Source organism: Chroicocephalus ridibundus, chromosome 10 (genome assembly GCF_963924245.1).
Source record: "Chroicocephalus ridibundus chromosome 10, bChrRid1.1, whole genome shotgun sequence".
Lineage (NCBI taxonomy): Eukaryota > Metazoa > Chordata > Aves > Charadriiformes > Laridae > Chroicocephalus > Chroicocephalus ridibundus.
In genome coordinates, this window is record NC_086293.1 from 8,885,223 (window position 1) to 8,904,869 (window position 19,647).

The 19,647-nt window shown below is 47.2% G+C and overlaps 1 protein-coding gene and 1 long non-coding RNA gene across 4 annotated transcripts in view; both read left to right on the plus strand.

The window, feature by feature from the left end:
• The window catches only part of LOC134521377 (uncharacterized), a 60,159-nt gene extending 59,126 nt beyond the window's left edge, over positions 1-1,033 (plus strand). Inside the window, exon 3 of the long non-coding RNA XR_010072732.1 lies at positions 875-1,033. This is a non-coding gene — a long non-coding RNA (uncharacterized LOC134521377). The remainder of the gene's footprint in view (positions 1-874) is intronic.
• Positions 1,034-2,520: 1,487 nt separating this feature from the next.
• TMCC1 (transmembrane and coiled-coil domain family 1) overlaps positions 2,521-19,647 on the plus strand; it is a 101,667-nt gene continuing 84,540 nt past the window's right edge. The window contains exons 1-2 of one of the 3 annotated variants that reach the window (XM_063347631.1): positions 2,521-2,659; positions 6,681-6,926. The gene's annotated coding sequence lies outside the window, so the exon portion shown is untranslated. Of the gene's footprint in view, positions 2,660-5,628; positions 5,771-6,680; positions 6,927-19,647 lie in introns of those variants that run through there. The other 2 variants (XM_063347633.1, XM_063347632.1) reach the window with 2 other exon arrangements.

Below are 19,647 nucleotides of genomic sequence, written 5' to 3' on the forward strand. Positions count from 1 at the left end.
TCAGATCAGTGTCCAGCACAGAAGGCTCTGTCACAAGTGTTGGCTCCTGTCCATAGGCAGATGTAGGTCTACAGATCTGGAGCGTGCAGGCACACAAGCATCGTGCTGCCTGGCTTTCAAAGGTACTGAGCTCCTTTGGCTTCCGTTGTCCTGAAAAAACAGAGAAGATGCTACAAAGCTACGATATAAAAGCCATGCCCTGCGTATCTATTTGTAGATTTGCAATGTTCCCTCTTTGAATTCGTGAATACAAAGTATTTTTTGAGAATGAATCACACAGTACAAGATCAAATACATAGAAATATATTGCAGAAAGTCCCATGAGAAAATATGTAGAGAAGGAATGTAATTAATAAGCCAAAACATCAATACCCAGTACCTGCAGAGAGGGATAATTGTACTCTAATTACTTCCTTGGCTACCTGGCTCATCACTTCTGTGTGTTGTCTAAAGCCACAGATTTCCTGTGAACTTTTGAATCTGACATTCTTGATCATGTTGTAGTTAATAGACTTACACACTTAAAGCCAAATTTAATGTCGACTGGAGATCTAACACTAACAATTTGTTACTTACTTGGGTATTTGTTCATAATAAATAGGAAAAAATTGAAGTAATAAATATTTTGAATATAAATGCCACTGTGTATGCTGTTTGTTTACATTGTAAAGGCTCTGAAGTTAGCTAGTGACATTCAGCCGCCCTTTTTCACTTGCTGCTTTTGGTCAGTCGCGTTTTCTGTTCTCAGGTGCTGGCACAAGATCCCAGCGCTTGGTTATTCCGCTGTGAGAAGGAGGAGAGGTGAAAAATGGTTTAAAGAGAAATTTTAAAAGATCTCTTACTACTTCTGAAAAATGTTTTTTTTTTTTTTTAGGAGACAGGGGAAGGAACGAAGCTCCTGTCAGCTTTAAATAAACTGTCCTTATTTCCTGCAAGTCCTGCACATCGTGCGATGCCCAGCCACACCTTGGGTGACCAATTGTTTGTGAAAAGGCAGAAGGCTTATCTGACCGCGGAGGCTCACGGAGGCTTATCTGACCGCGGAAGCGTCAGAGAAGGGAGGGGGTAGGGAGGGAGAGGCCCTTGACAGAGGATACACCCGTCACTCCTCAGCCGAGCTCTGACGGTGTCAGCGGTGAATATTCGCTTTGGTAGGCAAAGATTCACCATCTCTTATTTCCTGCCTTTAGGTTCTCTTGGCATGTCAGGACCTATGTCTTTCCCACACGCCCTGTGACTGTAACTTCAAGCGGCAGAACTCGAATTCCGCATCCAGCTCTGCCTTCCCTGCACACCCCAGCACGCCATAGCCAGGCTCTGCTCCAGCCTGGGGACACACCAGAGGCGATCTGGGGAGGGATGACGGAAAAACAGAAATAGAGCTGGGGCTGGTGGGGCAGGTATTTCAGTGAGAAAGATATTCGCTGATGTTCATTAATTCTTAAGCTTTATGTGAAAAATTGTGAGAAGTAATGAACAGTTGTTTGAAATAAAAGTCGAGTTGCATAAATTCCAACTTTTTTGTGGCGAAATACATTAATTGCATCAGACAAATACAGATCAAGGCAAATTTTTCATCGAATCAGCTTCCAGAAAGGGTGCAGCTTTCTAAAAATACACAAGCACAGCCATCCTGGATAACATCGCCGTTCGGATGAAAGGAGATGGTCAGGTCAACGTTGAGATCCCGGTCTTTGGTGTCTTCTCAGAGCACTTCATCTAACTCACTGTTAGATGAAAACGATGGCGCAAAGCGAGCCGCAGCTGATCAAGGAGCCCCTCCGAAATACGAGTTTGACTATTCCGGAAGCTTCTGCATGGTCACCTAACCCCCAGCCCCGTTCCACATGGCAAACCAGAAGTCACAAAACGATTTGCAACCCGGTCCCCTCCGTGAACCCTTCCCACGACATGGTGTCACGGGGGATCCCGGGGCCTCGCTGGGGAGTCCCGGTCACCACGCAGCCACGGCTGAAGGGGCAATGGAGCCCCAGGCCGGGGCAGCAGAGCCACCGACACCGGGAGGGCTCGGAGGTGGCGGGGCCGTTCTGCCGAGGCCTGTCCCGGGGCTGGGGGCTCGGGGCGAGCCGCGTGTGGCAGACGGGACACGAGGGCGACCAGGGCGGTGCTGGGGGGCCACCGGCGGGCAGGCGCTCGGCAGGTACGGGCCACGCAGCTGTGATCGGCGGGCACTGCCGCAGGTGCCCCGCCCGGCCCTGCCACCTCCGGTCGGCGGGAGCTCCCCGGGGCTCCCTGCCGGCTGCGGGGGCCCCGGCTGCTGCCGATGGCACAGGAGCCACCGCCGCCTCCCCCGCCGAAGGGCTCGGCGCGCGGGGCCGTGGGCGGGCGCGTGCTGCCGGTACCGGCCCCCTCCCGGCCGTGCGGGGCCGTGCAGGGCCGGCGGCGGCGCACGTGACCCCCCGCACGTGACGGCCCAGGGGCGGGGCACCTCCAGGGCGTGGCCTCGAGGCGCGGGGGAGAGGGCGTGGTTTCTCGATTCGCCCCGCCCCCGCCGGCGAACGTCACCGCAGCGCGCCCCGCCCCGCCCCTTGAGGTTGCGCGCTGACGTCGCGCGCGGCCGGGGCGAGCGGTGTGGTGGCGCGCGCGGGGATGGAGCTGCTGCCGCCGCCGGCGCAGTCGGGGCGCCCCCGCTCGGCCGGTGAGTGACCGCGGGACAGGGCCGGGGGGACCCGCGGGCGGGGCCGGGGGTACCCCGCAGACCGGGCCGGGGTTGGTGGATTCCCTGGGCCGGGGTTGGTGGATTCCCTGGGCCGGGGCCGAAGGGACCCCGCCGGGGCGGGCGCGGAGGCCCCGGCTGCGCCCATCGCGGGCGGCCTCCCCCACCTCCAGACCTGTTGTTCGGCCGCGCATTCCCGCCCCATCCCCGCCGCCGCCCCGTTTTTCTCTGGCCGGTTCGGAGCCCCCGGGCGGGAGCCGCGGCCAGCCGCCCGCCCCGCTCACCCTCTTCCGGCCCGTCGGGGCCCAGGGGCAGGTGCGCCCCGGCGGGGCCGGGCCCGGCGACAGGCGCGGGGCCCTGGCGGGCGCCCAGCCCCCCCGGCCGCCGCGGGGCCCCGTATTTGCGTGCAGAAACGGCTGGGAAGGCGCTGCCGGTGCGTGGGCTCTTTGTTGTGGAGGAGTCGGCTGTGGCCGACCTCACCGGTTTTTAGGGTAGCTGAAGTTCCTGTGTGTTCTTCACCTGTTCCTCCCTACTCCAGGTGTCTTTTATGAGATAATTAAGATACTAATTATTTCATTGTGCTGACATGCAAGTGAGCTCAATTTTTGCCGTTCTAAAAACGGGTTTTCAGAGACAGGCCTGTAGAGAACTTCAGAGGTGAAGCAGTGGCTTCTGAGCTTTAGTTCAAGGAGACTCATCAGGAGGCTGAGAACTGAAAGTGTTTGTCACTGAACCTGTGTGCACCACTGCTGTCATCGATGGTACCAGAAACACCGACTATGTGTTAGTAACAAACAGATACCGTGGCCAACAACACATGTACCGTGGGTTGAAGCATCACTTTGAGTGCAAGATCAGTGAGGAAACTTGAGGAGGCTTCTTGGTGGGCAGAAGGTGTAAAGGTGTGAACTGGAGGTATAAAGGTCTGAGTGGAAGTGTAGAATCATAGAATCATAGGGTTGGGAGGGACCTCTGGAGACCATCTAGTCCAACCCCCTGCCAGAGCAGGGTCACCCAGAGCAGGTTACACAGGAACATGTTCAGGCGGGTTTTGAATGTCTCCAGAGTTGGAGACTCCACCACTTCTCTGGGCAGCCTGTTCCAGTGCTCTGCCACCCTCAGGGTAAAGAAGTTCCTCCTCATGTTTAGGTGGAACTTCCTATGTTCAAGTTTGTGCCCATTGCCTCTTGTCCTGTCCCCGGGCACCACTGAAAAGAGCCTGGCCCCATCCTCCTGACACCCACCCTTTAAGTATTTATAAGTGTTGATAAGGTCACCCCTCAGACGTCTTTTTTCCAGACTGAAGAGACCCAAATCCCTCAGCCTTTCCTCATAAGAGAGGTGTTCCAGTCCCCCAAATGATGAGGAAATAGATGAGGTAGTAGATGAGTAGATGAGGAGGGGAGTAATGTAACTAGCACTGTATCAGAAACAGTGTCCATTGCCCACAAAGCTTAAGATCAAATGTTTCTGCAAGGGGGAAGCCCTTCGTAACACACATCTGGGCCACAAGTGTGGCCACTGAAGTAGTAATGCGATGCCCTGAACTTGAGCAAGAGGGTCCTCCTGAGCCTGGGGAGCACGCGGGGCTGTCCTTGCTGCGCACTGCCCGTCTTGTAAGCGAAACTAATGTGTTGCGGATGGCTTCATGTTTCCTCAACAGGATGATGCTCCCCTCTTGGGGTAGATTCTTTGCCCATCTGTAAATGTCTGGCGGTGAGGAGGGCCTGGTGTGTTAGCCGGGAGGACCGCTCCTCTCGGTGCTGGGGACCCTCTCCCCTCTCTCTGGGGACAGAGAGGCCCCTGGCTTGCAGGACTTGCACGGCTCAGTGACCACCACGGCCTCACAGGGTTCCCGTGCCAAACGGACAAGTTTATTGGAGCTTTGTATCCTCTGTGTCCAGTTCAGCTGCCTGATAAACCCACTCAGCCAATCTGGAAGCCATTCAAAATATGGAAATAAGCTGAAGATGGAGGAAGATCTACTTTGTGTAGATTTTGCGTTAGAAGTAGATTGGGACTTCGGGTTTTCATGCCATTAAAAGAAAAAAAAAAAAAGGTTTTTGCCATTGAAAAGTTTGGGGTTCCCCCCTGCAATATATCACATAAAAGTTGCATGGTTTTGTTTTTTAAGCAGGTCTCTGACATGGTTTGGGCTCTCTTGCATCTTATTTAATCATAGCTAAAGATCTAATAATTAAAAGCTGCATCTAGTTCAGATACAAAATAGACTTGCCTGTGTGTTTAAAGAGGTATGTTCTTTAGGAAGTGGGTTCTATCTAGCAAGTCAGCTCCCGTTCTGGTCTGGGGATGGTTTGGTGCCTGTCTGTAAGCTGGTGCCGTTTGTATTGAGTGGGCTGCTGCAGTTCGCACTGGAGTTAGGCAGACCTTGGGTTAGTATCTCGTCTGGTCTTTCTGAGAACTGTTTTTGAACCATTCAAAAATAATTGGCGTGATAATATCTTGGGCTGGGTTTCTGGGAATTTTTGCTTAGAGGTCTGGGGGAGGAGTCTTCTTGCTCCACTTGCTTTCCGCTTGCCTCGGCCGTAGCTGAGACTTTGGAAAAGCTGGGCTTTGGGAACTGGAATGACTGAGTTTAAGCTGTTGCTCAGGTGAGCTGTCTGAGCAGCTTGCCCGATGGACCTGAAGTCTCCTCACCCCTAAAATAGTGGTTCTCCCGTATGTCTGTCCTCTTGAGACACTGTGAGAGCTGCTTACTGCAGCGTGCTTGGATACTGCTTGACGAAACGGTACTTTGAGGAGACTGTACCCTCTTGGCGAGGGGGTGAGCTTCCTTAGAAGTAATAGTGGATCATTGGACTCTCTAGGACCAGAGAGAGGGTGGTGTTTCAGTATTAACAGTGGGACTTGTTAAAGTGGTTTGTGGGCAACCAGCTGTAGGTGGCCCTGCCTGAGCAGCGGGTTGGAGCAGATGATCTCCAGAGGTCCCTGTCAACCCCGACTGGTCTGTGATTCTGTGAATTTGGCACAATGTTTAAGGGTGGATAAACTGGCCTCTTTGCAAAAAGTGAAGATCTGCGAATGCAATGTGAAAGGGGCAGGCTAGATGTGATCTGTCAGCACTGCTAGAAAGTGAGTAGTCTGACGGGATTTAAATACTTAATTTGAAATTCTTTAAACTGCTGAACAGTCGAGACACTGGATGTTGTCATGGCACAGTGAGCTGATTCTTTAAGCTTGAGTATAAGCTCCAAATTCTTAAAATTGTTCCTCTGGCCAAGCATGTTAAAATGGTCACAGAAGGAAAAGGAAAGGAGGAGGAAGCAAGTGATTGTATGAAGTTAAATGTCTTTTTTTGCAAGATGAAATATCTCATACTTTCAGAAGCATTTTATGATAATGCAAAAATAGCCGAGCTTTTTATTTGTAAAGAAGAATCCTACTGTTGTACCAAAAGTACAAAAACTTGTATAGTGGTAAGATTCAACAGCCTTGATTTGGAACCTCAGTCTGCCATACTACGTGAAATGCAGACACGGAATAGAAGGTCTCTGCCCTGAGGAGTTTACGTTTTAATAACTTAAATCTAAATTAGATAAGTTCAGAAGTACACCAGCATTCCTAAATGTTTATGCCGTGCAGGAACTCCTCTGGTATGTACTTGCATCCGTGCTGTGTTGGTCCTCGTTTTGGACGGCAGTTTAATTTATTCTGACACTGGTCAGACGAGCATTCCTGCGTGAAAACACGCAGTGAACAGCAAGGCATCTATCGAGCTGGGAAGTTTTGTCTGAAACAAGGCACACTGCGCTGTGGCGTTGTGTTGTATGCTCTGTTATGATCAAACGTTATCTGAATGCTTGGAGAATTTTCCTCCTTGAGATAACGTATTAGGGTAAAGTACACATCAAAGCTAGCAGGAACCCAATATTTCAAATAAGAGTTACTTATTTTCTCTTAAGAAGGCTCTGAATCTGTGGTGCTGTTTTGTTGCTTATGAGATGTTAATGGTGTTTCTTACTATGCTTGTTAATTTTGGCAGGTCTTTCTCCTCTACAAAGAAGCTTTGTTGCCAAGATTGACTCTGAAAATGACCTACACTACTGACTGCAGATGTCTGCAAATGTAGAAGCCAATCAATCGTATCTCCTTCCCTCCCCGACTTTCCTGTTTCCTGTGGAATTTGTACTTCTGAGTATTTTTAAAATCAGACCTCTGTTGAAGACATTTGGATTACAACTGTGAGCATATCTATGCAAAGAGACAAGCTAGCCTGAGCAATTTTGAGGTATGTATGCCTACTATGACTTACAACAAAAGGGGAGAAAAACCCATCTGACTCTAGGGCGAAGAGAACTCGAGGCATATGTTTTCTGGGTTCAGATTGATCTGCACCATTATTTATGGTTTTAGCAATGAAATATACACATGCAGAGTGAGACCGTACGAACACCAGAATATCCAGCTGGCGTTGTATGGAGGGTAACCTTGTTTGAACCTGCCGTAGGAGTATTCAAAAGACTCCTTTTAGAAGAGCAAGTTGCTTGTGTTGTATGACTTGAGCCTTCGCTGCTCACCCGTTCAGTTCTTAAATGCCACCAAGGTCTGTAGAGATTTTCTTCTTCCAAGCATTTGGCAGGTGTTAAGTAGTCATTGAGGTGCACCTGGGAGGCCATGGTGGTTAGATAAAGTGTTCAGATGATGGTAGAAGATAACATGCCTTGAATTGGAAAGCGTCTTCAATGAAGGCTAGAAAAGAAGCAGGTCTTCTTGCCTTCCTGTGCATGGGTCATAGCGCAGCGGTCTCAGAGGGCAATCTGCCTGTAACCTACAAGACTAGCAGAGCTGTGTGGGCTTTGCTTTGTGCTTGTGCAGCTTTATCCCACCCAGGTAGCAGAAGATGGAGAACCTCAGCTGTTTCAGAAGCACAAAAATTAACCAGCTTGCACAGCTGTTTTTTACTTTAAGGCTTTTATCTTGTACTTCCATGTTGAATTCTAAACCTGGAATGAGGAAGTCGGCTAACTTCCTCTGTACGGGCTTAGAAGAGGCCAGTGTGCACTGATATCATCTCTTGACTCTCCTTTTGTAAACTACTTGGACATGGTTATCTTTTCTGTGATGTAGGTGTTCATGCTGGCACTCTAGGGCAGGGTCAGTCTTATCAATTGTGGGTTACAGCGAAAGGTAGCCAAACACGTCTCTGTCTTCTAGAAGGGACTGATTATTCATTAATCTTACTTTGTTTTTTTAAAGGAAAATTAGTGTACTGAAAGTAGATACCTGACTGAATCATCCAGCATGCCACATTGCTGTACAGCAAGTATTTAGCAGACTTTTCTTAGGAGCTTTTATGCATGAGCTCCAGTGACTCAGGCTGAGATGACACTGGAGGGCCGCAGCTCTACCTTCCTACCTCTCCGGCGTAATAGCCTGGTGATGTTGGTCCTCTAACAGGAAGCAAAATGGACTGTGTCTGCAATGCTAGAGCAAACGCTACTTGGCAGGGGAGTGCTGTGGCTGGGAAGGATCCTTGCCTGTACTGCAGTTACTCCTCCCGTCATCCCCTACAAGCGGAGGTAGGATCGAGGGGTTCAGCTTGGGAAATTCCCCTATTAGCAGTGGGCAGAACCTGGTGCAGCAAACGTTAAACGGGTTCCTCAGTCTAACCTGGCCATTGTTATTTGGCTGTGGTAGTATACTCAAATAGTGTTGAGCAGAAAAGTAGTTTTGTTTCCTTTGAGCTGCTTTCATGAAAATTGGAGAAACACACCAGAGCATCAGGAGTGAAACGGTTTGCTGAGCTGCTGGTTGTGATCTTAGTGCGTGTTTTAGGTAGTGTACCAGGGACTTTGTAGCCCAACTAGGTGCCTTTTTTTAGTTCTATATAAATAAGTTATGGCCTCTGTAATTCCATCAATTAAAATTGGTGCGCATTTCCCCAAAAAGCTGCTCTGTGAAAATTGAACAATTCCTGCAGTAGTTCCAAAAACCTGTAAGAATATGTATATTCCGTTTGTCCTCAACTGTATATCCCTAAGCAAGGTATTAATCTTTATTGCTTAATCTGTAAGGTGAGGCTGATCTACCTCTGTAAAACATTCTGTTTCATGAAAATCATCATTTAGGTGGTGTTTGCAATAACTGCAGTTTCATTATTGAGACTTATGTGACTAAAAGTAAATACTAATGTGTGGAGTGGCAAAGAATTTGAGTATAAGAGGAAGTTTTCTTTTGATATCTGAAAAGTGAAATTATGTACACTGGAGAATGTTGCCCTAAAACTGCCCTATAGTGTATCTTAAAAAGTTTCAGAGTGTTAAAAGGCACTGAGATGTTGAGAGAGATGGTAGTGTCATTGATTCAACTTGTGTGATGGATTATGGTAAGAAGTTTGCAGATGCCTGCTTAACAGTTCCTTCAGAGATAAATTTGGCAAATTTCAGTATTTTTCAGATTTCTGTGAGCTGGTTGGTCTCCCTTAACAAATTCCTTAGTGGCCTGTCTTTGTCCGGGAGTTGTTGGCTGTTATTTTCCTGGAAGATCGTTGCCATGGTGATTATCCTGTTAGGAAATAAATGTGTTTTTCGTGATCTCCAGGTATACTAGTTTGGAGCAAAAACGCTGCAGCCTCTTCTGGGATGGATAGAAGTACTATACCCATAGAGGCTCAGGGCTTGTAAATCACTGCCTGCGGCAGAGCGCTGGACAAGCATCTTACGCTTTAGTAAGGTGTAATATCACTGGTCTGTAAGGAGCAGTGAGTGTGTGTTACTGTGAGTCTGAGCCTGAATAATGGTTAAATTTAGAGGAAGGAAAAAGTCAGATCTGTTATGTCAGAACTTACCTGATCTGGGCCATTAATGGTTGACTGACTAGTGAGGTGCAGGCATTGTTGGTGTAAAAGAGTCCCTTCAGGGTGCGTGGCACTGTGGTCCTTCGCTGTGTCGGCTTTCAGCTGGGATAACCTCTGGCTCCAGTCTCCAGCGTTCCTGCAGGAGCCGGGGTGCTGTTCGTACTCAGCTCTGGAGAGCCGGGAGGGCTGGATGCGGTACCTGCGGAACCATCCGTCCTGTGGTGTGGGAGCCACCGCTCGCTGCCAGACCCTGCACACCCGTCATCCCGTGCTCCTCCAGGAGCAGGGCTCCGCGGTGGGGTCGCTGCCAGGGGAAAGTGCAGGCTGACGTGGCTTGGTGGCCGTTAATTAACATCCCGTTCTTCTCTGGGAAAAGCATGAGCTGGATATGTGAGCCTTTTAATGGCAGGAGCTTGGTGAGTTGGCACTGAACACCCGTGAGAAGTGTGGCTGCTTGGTCTGCAGCGTCCTGGGGCAGCGCGGCGAGGGCTTGTCGCCTGTGGAGGGGATGGGGGGCCGGAGCAGCTGCTGCTTGCTGGTCTGCAGAGCAGTTGCCATCCCTGCTGGTCACGCTTTTGCTGGGAGTGTTGGTTTTCAAGATGGCTTGTTGTGCTGAAAGTGCAAGTTTTGGTTCTTGTTTACCAAAGTCCTTAAAATGCTTCAGGTGCGATTTCAGTTTGTGTGAGAAAAAAAAAATTCTGAAGTGGTTTTTGGTTTCTTGTTGGTCTGACTTCTTACTGAGTGTCTCAAGTTTTCATCTCTCAACAGAGTCTGCTCTGGTTGAGACAGTCTGAGAAAACTGCAAGAAATTTTATTTTTTTTTAAGCAAATTTTGTGAGTGTCACAGATAACACTCCCTGAGTCACTTGAAGACATCCAGCTGATTTTAGGATCAGCTCGGATTTAACCCTGGTGCCCAAAAGATGCCTTTTTTTTGTGCAAGCTTATTAAGGAAGAGCTAGAATAGCATGGGTTTTCTGTTCTGTGGTCATGTTATACGAGACTTTGAAAAGATAAGCCTGTGTTTGAAAAAGAACTGTCCCTATCTCTAAACTTCATTTGGTTGCTTCGAGGATGGCAGGTTTTAGATTGAGACAATCTGACACCTGAGCCCCTGCTCTTACTTCACGAGAAGGTCCTGCAGGTGTTTGTGACCGGTGTAGGAGCTGCAGCCTCGCTTGCTCCCTCATTAGAAGACAGCCAGCAATTGTTTGTTGAATGCTCCTAGTTCAATGGTTGCTTCTTACCGGCTCTTGTGGATAATGGTAAAAGACAGGATGATTATTATTGGATGGCACCGGTCTTGTGCTGGCAGAGTAATTTCATCTGCTGGGTGGTGATTATAGCGTACATGTCTATACCTTAAGCAGTGCTAAAAAACCCTATTTGATTTCAAAGACCACCATAGAAACTCAGTAATGTCTTAGATCCTGAGAAATGTATCTTTGTCCTGTTAGAAAAGATAAAAGGGAATAGTTGTTTGGAGAGATGTTGCTCCGTTTAGGGTAGTTCCCCAGGTAGGGATCTGTGTTACTGATGAGACGGCATAAGAAAACTCATGATTTGGAGGCATCCTTGTATTCCAGTTTGGTTGGGTTTTTTTCTTCACATATTCATGTTGATTCACGGCCTGAGGTGTTTTGTCTTCGTGTTTTGCATCAGGATCGTGACCGAGTATAGCTGTTGGTCCTTTTACCCCTGGCTGGATGATCTCAGGAGTGGATACCTGCGGTGTGTTCAGACAGGCTGTGCTTTAAAATAGCAGTTGTTTTGGCTGTCTCATGGACCAACGTTCTTCACTCCCTGCCTTTGGCACTTCATGTCGTGATGTGCCATCAGGTTCTGCTCATTTTTAATGCCTAAAGTAGCACTCAAAGAAATCTGTAAAAAGTTCTGTAGCAAGGATCATAATAAATTGCAGCTGAACTTGTGCGTGTCCTTTGGTGGCAGTGGAGAGTAATTGATAGGTATTTAACCACAATTTGGTGTGAAAAGTGGTATTTACTGAAACTGGGACTTCCTGAACAAATATGATCTTAAATGGCTTTGAGCTTAAGTTCTAAAACAGCTTCTTTCAAAACAGAAATGCTGGAGGAAGGAATGTATTATGCAATAAAGGCAAAGATTACTAATTTATCTTGTGACCAGATGCAATATTGGTGTGGAAAAAAAATATGCATTTTTGCTTCTGGTGGATGAAAGGTCATTTCTTGGGGTTTTGGAATTGGAGTAACTGATTTGGGTTTTTTTTTAATTTTTTTGAATTCTTGTGAACAGCTGCTATTGTGGTCTTTCAGTACCCATTGTGTAGCTGTAGCTGTGCTGCTCAAATTATCTCTGTTTTTCATTTTTTTTGTCACTACAGAAATGTTTATTGTTTGCCACCAGTGCAGCACCTTTAAAATTCTGGTGTAGGTATGGCTCTCTTAAAATGGCAATTGCAAAGGAAGAGCCAACCTGGGATCACACCACGTAGCTGCAAAACTTCTATATAACATCTCCAGAGGCTTTGGAGGAGGCAAAGGTGGTGATGAAAGCAAAGTTTAAAGCCATAACATCTAATTGGAGCCCCTCTGCTGGGAGGACAGGCTGAGAGAGTTGCGGGGGTTCAGCCTGGAGAAGAGAAGGCTCCCGGGAGACCTCGGAGCCCCTTCCAGTCCCTAAAGGGGCTCCAGGAAAGCTGGGGAGGGACTCTGGATCAGGGAGGGGAGCCATGGGATGAGGGGGAACGGTTTCACACTGGAATAGGGGAGATTTAGATGAGATCTGAGGCAGAAATTCTTTGCTGTGAGGGTGGTGAGCCCCTGGCCCAGGTTGCCCAGAGAAGCTGTGGCTGCCCCATCCCTGGAGGGGTTCAAGGCCAGGTTGGATGGGGCTTGGAGCAGCCTGGTCTGGTGGGAGGTGTCCCTGCCCAGGGCAGGGGGTGGCACTGGATGGGCTTTAAGGTCCCTTCCCAGCCAAACCATTCTGTGATTGTGCTGCTTTTCAGACGTACCTGGATAGGCTTGAGAAATAGGCAGAAAGGAACTTCCTGAAGTTCAACAAAGAGAAATGTGAAGTCCTGCACCTGGAGAGGAACCACCCTAAGCAGCAGGTGATGTACCCTATACGGCCCCCTAGCATGTAGGTAGACTGGCCGCCCTGTAGACATGCTGGGGGCCTGACTGGCTGGAAAGCAGCTCTGCAGAAAGCGACCGGAGAGTTCTGGTGGATGCCCAAGTTTGAACAATGGCTCTGTAAGGAACCATTAACATGAGTCTTGCTTGGTTTTGGCTCTGGTTATAAGCCTGCATCTCCTCAGTGGTAGGTAAACTTCAGCCTTGTTTCAAACAAATCTGCTCCCTTTTTGTGCTGCTTTGGATAAAGATTCTGTGGATTTTTTTTCATGTGGACTCAGCCATGAATGTGGGAGGAAACATTCTGATTTTGGCTGAGGCTTTAAATGTGTGACTACTTGATTCCCATTGGCAAGCAAGTTGTCAAGCCCAATTTCTTTATACCAAAATCACCGAGTTAACTACTGTCTTTGTGCAGTTGGGTGTGGAGGTGGATATTGAAGAGCTGGCATATTTGTGTGTGTGGCTGCTTAGCTGTACTGTTTGTGCAATTTGCATGTGTTCTCTCTAAAAAGGCATAAGTAGATCTATTAGAAGAAAAGGACCATAGATGGGCATCAGTATTTTTATTGCTTGAGTCCAAAGAGTGTAGGGTTTTACTTCTTTTAAAAGCTTTCTCAAGACTAGTCAGCCAAAGTTGAAAGTATCTGACCTTGCAGTGAAATATTCATTATATCCATGCCAAGAAATGTGGTTAAAAGTAAGTGTGGAAGAGCGATCATACTTCGGGTATATCGAAACTTGTGCTAAAAAGCTCCCACGGTAGTGCAAAAGCAATAAAATAAACCTCAGCGTGCCTGAGATGCACGTGCGCGTGTTCAGCGAGCAAAGCGGGGACGTCACAGCCCCCACGTGGCAGCGCTCCGTGGACAGGTAACGCTGGGTTGGTTTCCCAGCGCCTGCGGTTGTGCTGCGTCGGGTCCATTCCTCGGCGCTGGAGCAGCAGCCGGGCAGCGTGCTGTGTGCTTCAGGGCAGGTGCTCCCGACTCCGCCTGGGCTGCGTTCGGAGGCACCGGCGCTAGTTGGCCGCTGTTTCTGCCTGGTAGGTACCTACGTGCTCAGTTACATTGTTCCTTGTCTCCAGCTGTGCTTGAGCTACCCGAGACTTGCAGAAGTGGCTATAATGAGTCAAGTTAAAAACACATCATGCCTGTATCCTGCTTTTCTTGGCAGCTGGTGGCAGGTTCTTGGCAATGAGTGTGGATAAGGAGGTGTGGAGAGGGGAGTCCACGCTGGTGAGTCTTCCCAGCCTCTCTCAGGTGTTGGCTGAAGGACTCTAAGCAGTGTTTGATGGGCAGAGCGAACGTCTTGTTTGTAGCACGGCAGGGAGGGACTTGCTAATGCTTAATTAGAAAAAAAGAGCCATTTAAATAACCAGCCCCAGATTAAGGCCATTAGTGTTATACTAATATAGTTTTTAAGAGTTGCACTTAATTAAAAGCTCCCTGGACTAGCTCACTCGAAGAAAGATCAGGAAGGACAATTTTCTTCTGAAGAGCAGGGATGAAACTGTCATGTCATGAATATGAAAGACAGTTTGGAAGTGGTAGGGCAATGTAAGTCACCAGTTTGTGAGTGAGTCCTCTTAGTATCTGATCGGAATTTGTCTGTCTTGCCTGTTCTGTGTCACATTTTAAGCAACACTAACGCAATGAGCTGCCAGATGCTGCAGCCTGCAAGCAGGTTTTTCCAATGACAGTGGTCTTCAGCCTGTAGAGCTTTTCAGGTACCTTCTGAACAGCACGGAGGGAACTATCGCACGAGACGCAGGTTGTATGCCTGTAGAGAGGTTGAGAGACACTGCTTAGAGCAGATGTGTTAAAAGATCTGGGTTGCAGCATGGGCACGATCATCGGTGTTTTGGATTAGCAGACTTTCCCCATTTTGGCACTGAGTACGGTTTGAGTTGATCACTCTAAACTATTTGAAGTCAAACTTCTACTTTGTAACTCATTTGATGCTAAATATCAGTGGAAGGATTTCGCATACCTAATACCAAGAGCACCTGAATCGATGGGAAAAACAGTGTGATTTTGCTGAGCTGAATGAAAACTTCCTTTGATCTGTCTTTTAGTCTCAGTAAGTTGAGTCAACGCTTCTGAAAGATCAGAGAATTAATACTGGTTTTGAGTCATCAGGGGGAGTATTTTACCACTCTGTGCCAGGTTAGTTCTACTTTCTTCTTTCACGAGTCATTGTAAATATGATACTTTCCAAAATTCAGGGCTAAAAGCACATGTTAAAATCGCATGTAGCGTGGGTTGGTGGTAGGTGCTATCTTTCTTTACAAGCCTGCTAATTTAACATGCTTTAACCCTCTTATAATTCCAAGCCTGGAATAAACCTTTCTTTTAGAACTAGATGTGCTAAATCTTGCCAGCTTCTGTGCTGGCATTGTCACAGATGAATCTGCTGGGAGTTAAAATGAGAGGCCATCTCTTTTTTTTTTTTTTTTTTGACTAGCATGCCTTAAAGTCTCTCTGTAATGCCTGAAATAGCTGCAAGTGTAACCTTTTGTGTTCCCTTGGAAGTGGAATGAAAATACCTGTATTTCCACTTTCTGGTTCACTTGCTGCTGAGATTTGAGTCAGCTTTGGGACGCTGAAAGCAGCAGCGTCTCCCGGCAGACAGGCGGTGAGGGGAAGAGCAGCTTTGGTCTCTTCCTCCCTGCCCCTTCCTCGCCTGAAAAGGGCCTGCCAAAATGTTTACCGTGGCCCAGTAATGCTACGTTTTTCAGATGCTGAAGAATCTGGTCCACATAACGCAAGTGTTAATAGCAGAAGTGGACAGTAGGAGTGCAAAGGCACAGAAACCTTTGAGATGCTTCGAGGAATTAAATCTGTTCCAGTGAAAGATTTCTTTAAAGAGGGGGAAGCTAAAAGAAACTGAATTACTCCTTTTCACCTGTGCAGGTCTAGAATTCATTTGGTATTTGAAGGTAGGCTTTTATTGTTGCGGTGCTGCTCTGAGCAGGCTCAGCACAGGCTGCTGCCTGTGAAGGAAACACCTCCGGAGCTGGTCTCAGCGACATTAATGAGACAGTTTTGTCTGCTGTGGTGAAACTGGAACATAATTCTGCTCTCTATGTCCCTGCAATAGCGAAAATTGATAAAGCAGCTGAAAACAGTTTCTTCAAACAAGGAGCTGTGGCTTATTTTGACAAACAGGACTTTGTGCTTAAAGCTGCATTTTAAATGAGGGAGACGTGGTTGTTGCTGTTGCAGTTCTTCCTTGTCACAGTCCACATAAGCTCAGAGCTTTCCCTATCTCCAGTTGAGAGGGAGCAGATTGTGCTGATGATCATGTTTTCTCTCTGTTCCTCAGGTGTTTTCCCTAAACATCACCCATCTTAACTCATCCTCACCCTCTTGCCATCCTCTGGGCTGTGGGGCTTTTAGCTCCCCTTTGTGTTCGCCTTGGCCTTGGCGATCGTGCCTGCAGGAGCTGGGATGGACCAGACGCTGCCACCGTTTCATGGTGTCACACACACAGACACTTACTCTGGTCTGGGTGCCTCCAAAGAGAGGGACCCTGAGCAAGGAGATCCCTGGGCAATGATCCCCTTGTGGTCCACACACCTGTCCCTCACATGCCCGTAACACACTGTCCACACGTCTTTTAGTCCAATAGTGATTTTTGGGCTCGGGTCTTCTAACATCTTATTGGGTTCTTTTTCGGTGTTCAGGCAGGCTCTTACCTTGTTGATTTGCAGTTTCAGCCAAGGGTTGAAGCCTCCGTATCTTCTGGTTTATGTTCCTTGTGCACCTGCCCTTGTTGGGAGAACACGGGAAACTGAAGAGTCCCAGACTTGAGAGGAAAAACTACCGAAACATCAGTGTGATATCCAGCACTTTCCCATGCTAAAAGACTAAACAACACTGTACCAGCTGCTAGGAAAATTGCTAAGAAGAATAGCTTTCTCACGGCCTACAGGCTTCAGCAAATCTAGCTACTCATGCTAAGTAGAGCTAAGCACGCAGCACAAGTCACACCATATTATAATCCTAAGTCACTTATTCTACTTAAAACTTACCTATTTATGCCAAACAATTAATGTCCCTCAACAGTCCCTTCTCTGCTCCAGTCCTTGACAATCAGACAGCAACTGCTTATGACTTTACTGCATGCTGGAATGTAGAGAGTTAAGTCATGTTATTAAAAACCCCACAACTCATATGCAGATATTCATTGTTTGTCTACTCAGTTGTGAGCTCTGGCTTCAAATTGTGAGTATATGCAGGGAATAGTGAAAAATGACTTATAGCTAATGGTAGTGTTAGCCAGTACCTCTCTCTTATAATCCTGGTGTATTTGTTCCTTATTTCCATGTGTACAGAGCTCTTTTCTTTGTGGAAGACCCAATATTTTGACTATTTGCTTAATACTTCTTCACTCTTCCTTTAGGGAAAGTAGTTTCTCTGTTTACAAAATAGTGGTATTTGAACTGTAAAAATGAAATTATTTTTGTTTTGATGAGTCCTTGCGGAAGCTGATGTGAGTTCCTGTTTCTCCAGCTGTTGTGGCCACAGCTTCAGATACACGAGGTTTTTGATAACACCATTTTGGAGTAATTGTGCCCTGTCTCTGTACCGCCTCCCTTCTTTAGCCTTATCCCAAAGCTGTTATAACCAGCTCTGTGGTCAGATTCTTCCCCTAGTCCTGTTTTCTTTCAAAGCTGATTTTTTTTTTTTTTTTGGGTTTTGGTTCACGTCCCAGCCCCAGAAACAGCTGTGCTTCCAACAACTAAAATGGTGGTATGTCATGCTGCGAGACTGAAAATGAGCCACGGGGGGCAAAAGAGGTTGGAAATTCTTTAAATTGCTGTTTCTGTCCTACTTCTTGTATTGCGAAAGGCCAGCCTCGGATCTCTGTGTGAACTGCGGAGATGGTCCCTTCAGATGCCCCTAGTGAAGCACCGCGTTCGGAATATGCAGCTGGCTGGTTTGTAAAACATGCAAACGTGGTTACAACCTTTTCCCTTTAGCAAAGAGCGGAGATGTTCTTGAGGAAATGCTGCAGTTTGGCTTTCCTTTCAGTTTGTTTTTGAGGAAGAGTAAGTGAGGATGTGGCTTTTCTGAAACAGATTGCTAAAGCAGGGTCAGGATTGGAGGGAGGGCAGGGGCAGGTGATGTTACAGTGGGGTCTGCTACAGGAGACCTGACAAGGGTGACCGAGGAGATGAGGCCCTCTATAGACAGAGAGGAGCAGCCTTGCATTGACAAGCCCTGGTCCTCATGGGGCACTTCAGTCACCCCAGTATCTACTGGAGGGACAACACAGCAGGGCATGAGCAACCCAGCAGGTTCCTGGAATGCGTCAGGGAAGTTCCAGATGTGGTACTGTACATTGTCTGTACTCACCTGTTTTGGTAATGTGAACCCGTAAATACTTCATGTGGCTGAGAGATTCATCAGGCATGAAGGAAGTGCTTTAAAGATAACCAGTGCTTTCTAGAACGAAGAACAAGAAGCTCTGCTTAACTGCGTAACCAGTAACATTGCCCCACAGTCAGACTACTATGGAATACCAGCTCTGGATGCAGCAGCGCAGTCTTGACAGTCTTCTAATAAATTTAGACATCACAAGCTATAGAAGTATAGCTGAAGTATTTTGCTTTGATTTTCATGTGATGTTTGTAGCATACACCAAAGCCTGAATGATTATGTATTGGTACTTCTGCAAAGTTCTTAATTTTGGAGAAGTCTTGACCTCTACTTTGTAGCTTTGATTCAGGCAACAGCATAAACACTGAGTTACCGGGGTGTTGGAAGAGCAATGGAAAAGACTTCAGTGGCAATTGGTTGTACTGCAAAACAGTAGAAACACTTCTGAAATCCAGTCACTCAACTTTAAGACACTGCAGTTTCCTAATAAACAAGGAAAATTACCTAATCTTTGATATTTATGTCTATGGTCCTTAACACTGTGACCTTCTAACTTTGCAGAAGAACCATTGGTCTTTATATTCACAGCAATCAATGAGCAGTACTTCTAGGACAACAGTAATTTAGAGGTTGTCCATGGGTGGTAATGAAGATGCTTGATTCTGGTGTGGGTGTATTCAGGAAGAGGTTTCTTAAAAAGTAATTGGAAGGAGAAAGGGATCTGTCGCTCGTTAAGGGAGTGTTTGGTATCTGCTTGTCTGACTTGACTGCAGTTTTATCTACAGGATTAATATTTGAGCTTTCAGGAACAAAAAACTGCGTTAGTTTTTCTGGTCAGCAGTGTTAAATATAAAGTTCTAGGAAGGAACTGTTTCAAAGGATGTGGAGCTGAGAAGAGGCTGATGTTGAAAAATCACCTTCTGTTATGTCTGTGAACATGCTACCCTGGCAGAGTACGAACATGTGAGCCATTAATGGATGCAGGGGTAGCAATGGTGAACACGTTTTGGTGTGCCAAGGCATAAAATCTTCTGCCGATGAAACCTCTGAAATGACCATTATTAATGTGCATGGGGCAGGCACAGGAAAAGGTGACTCTCCCTCCATCCCTCCCTCCCCACTTCTTCAGAGAAGAGGACGATGACTCTTAATGCCTTTTGAGTGACCTCAGGGTTCTGCTCCCACCCCCTTTTCCTCGCCCCTAACAAATGAGTGGACGGACTGTGTGGGTGTGTTTTAGGCTCGTGAGGATTCTAGAGGAGAGGTTGTACATCTCATGTTTTGTGTGAGCTCAGATGTAGTGCCGTTTTTGTCCCTGAATATCTTAAAAATCTTGTGAAGTTGCTCCTTGGTGATGATTGTGTAATTCATACAAGAACACACTGCCAGCCTCTCTGTTCCTTTATTAACGGTGTCCGGGAGTGAGTTTTTGTGTTCTTTGGTGACACATACAAGTGACCTGTGGTTTAGTGTGTAAGTTGTGGGACTACTAAATGAAGAATCAGTTAATAGTGCATGTGTTGATTGACTTAATCCTTTTACCAAAAGAAGACTGTTGGCTACCTTCATAAAATTAAGCAGCTTGGCATTCTAAGTGTGAGTTATTTGGAACTGGTATCTGTACACATTGCCTTCAAAGGAATCTAAGTGTTT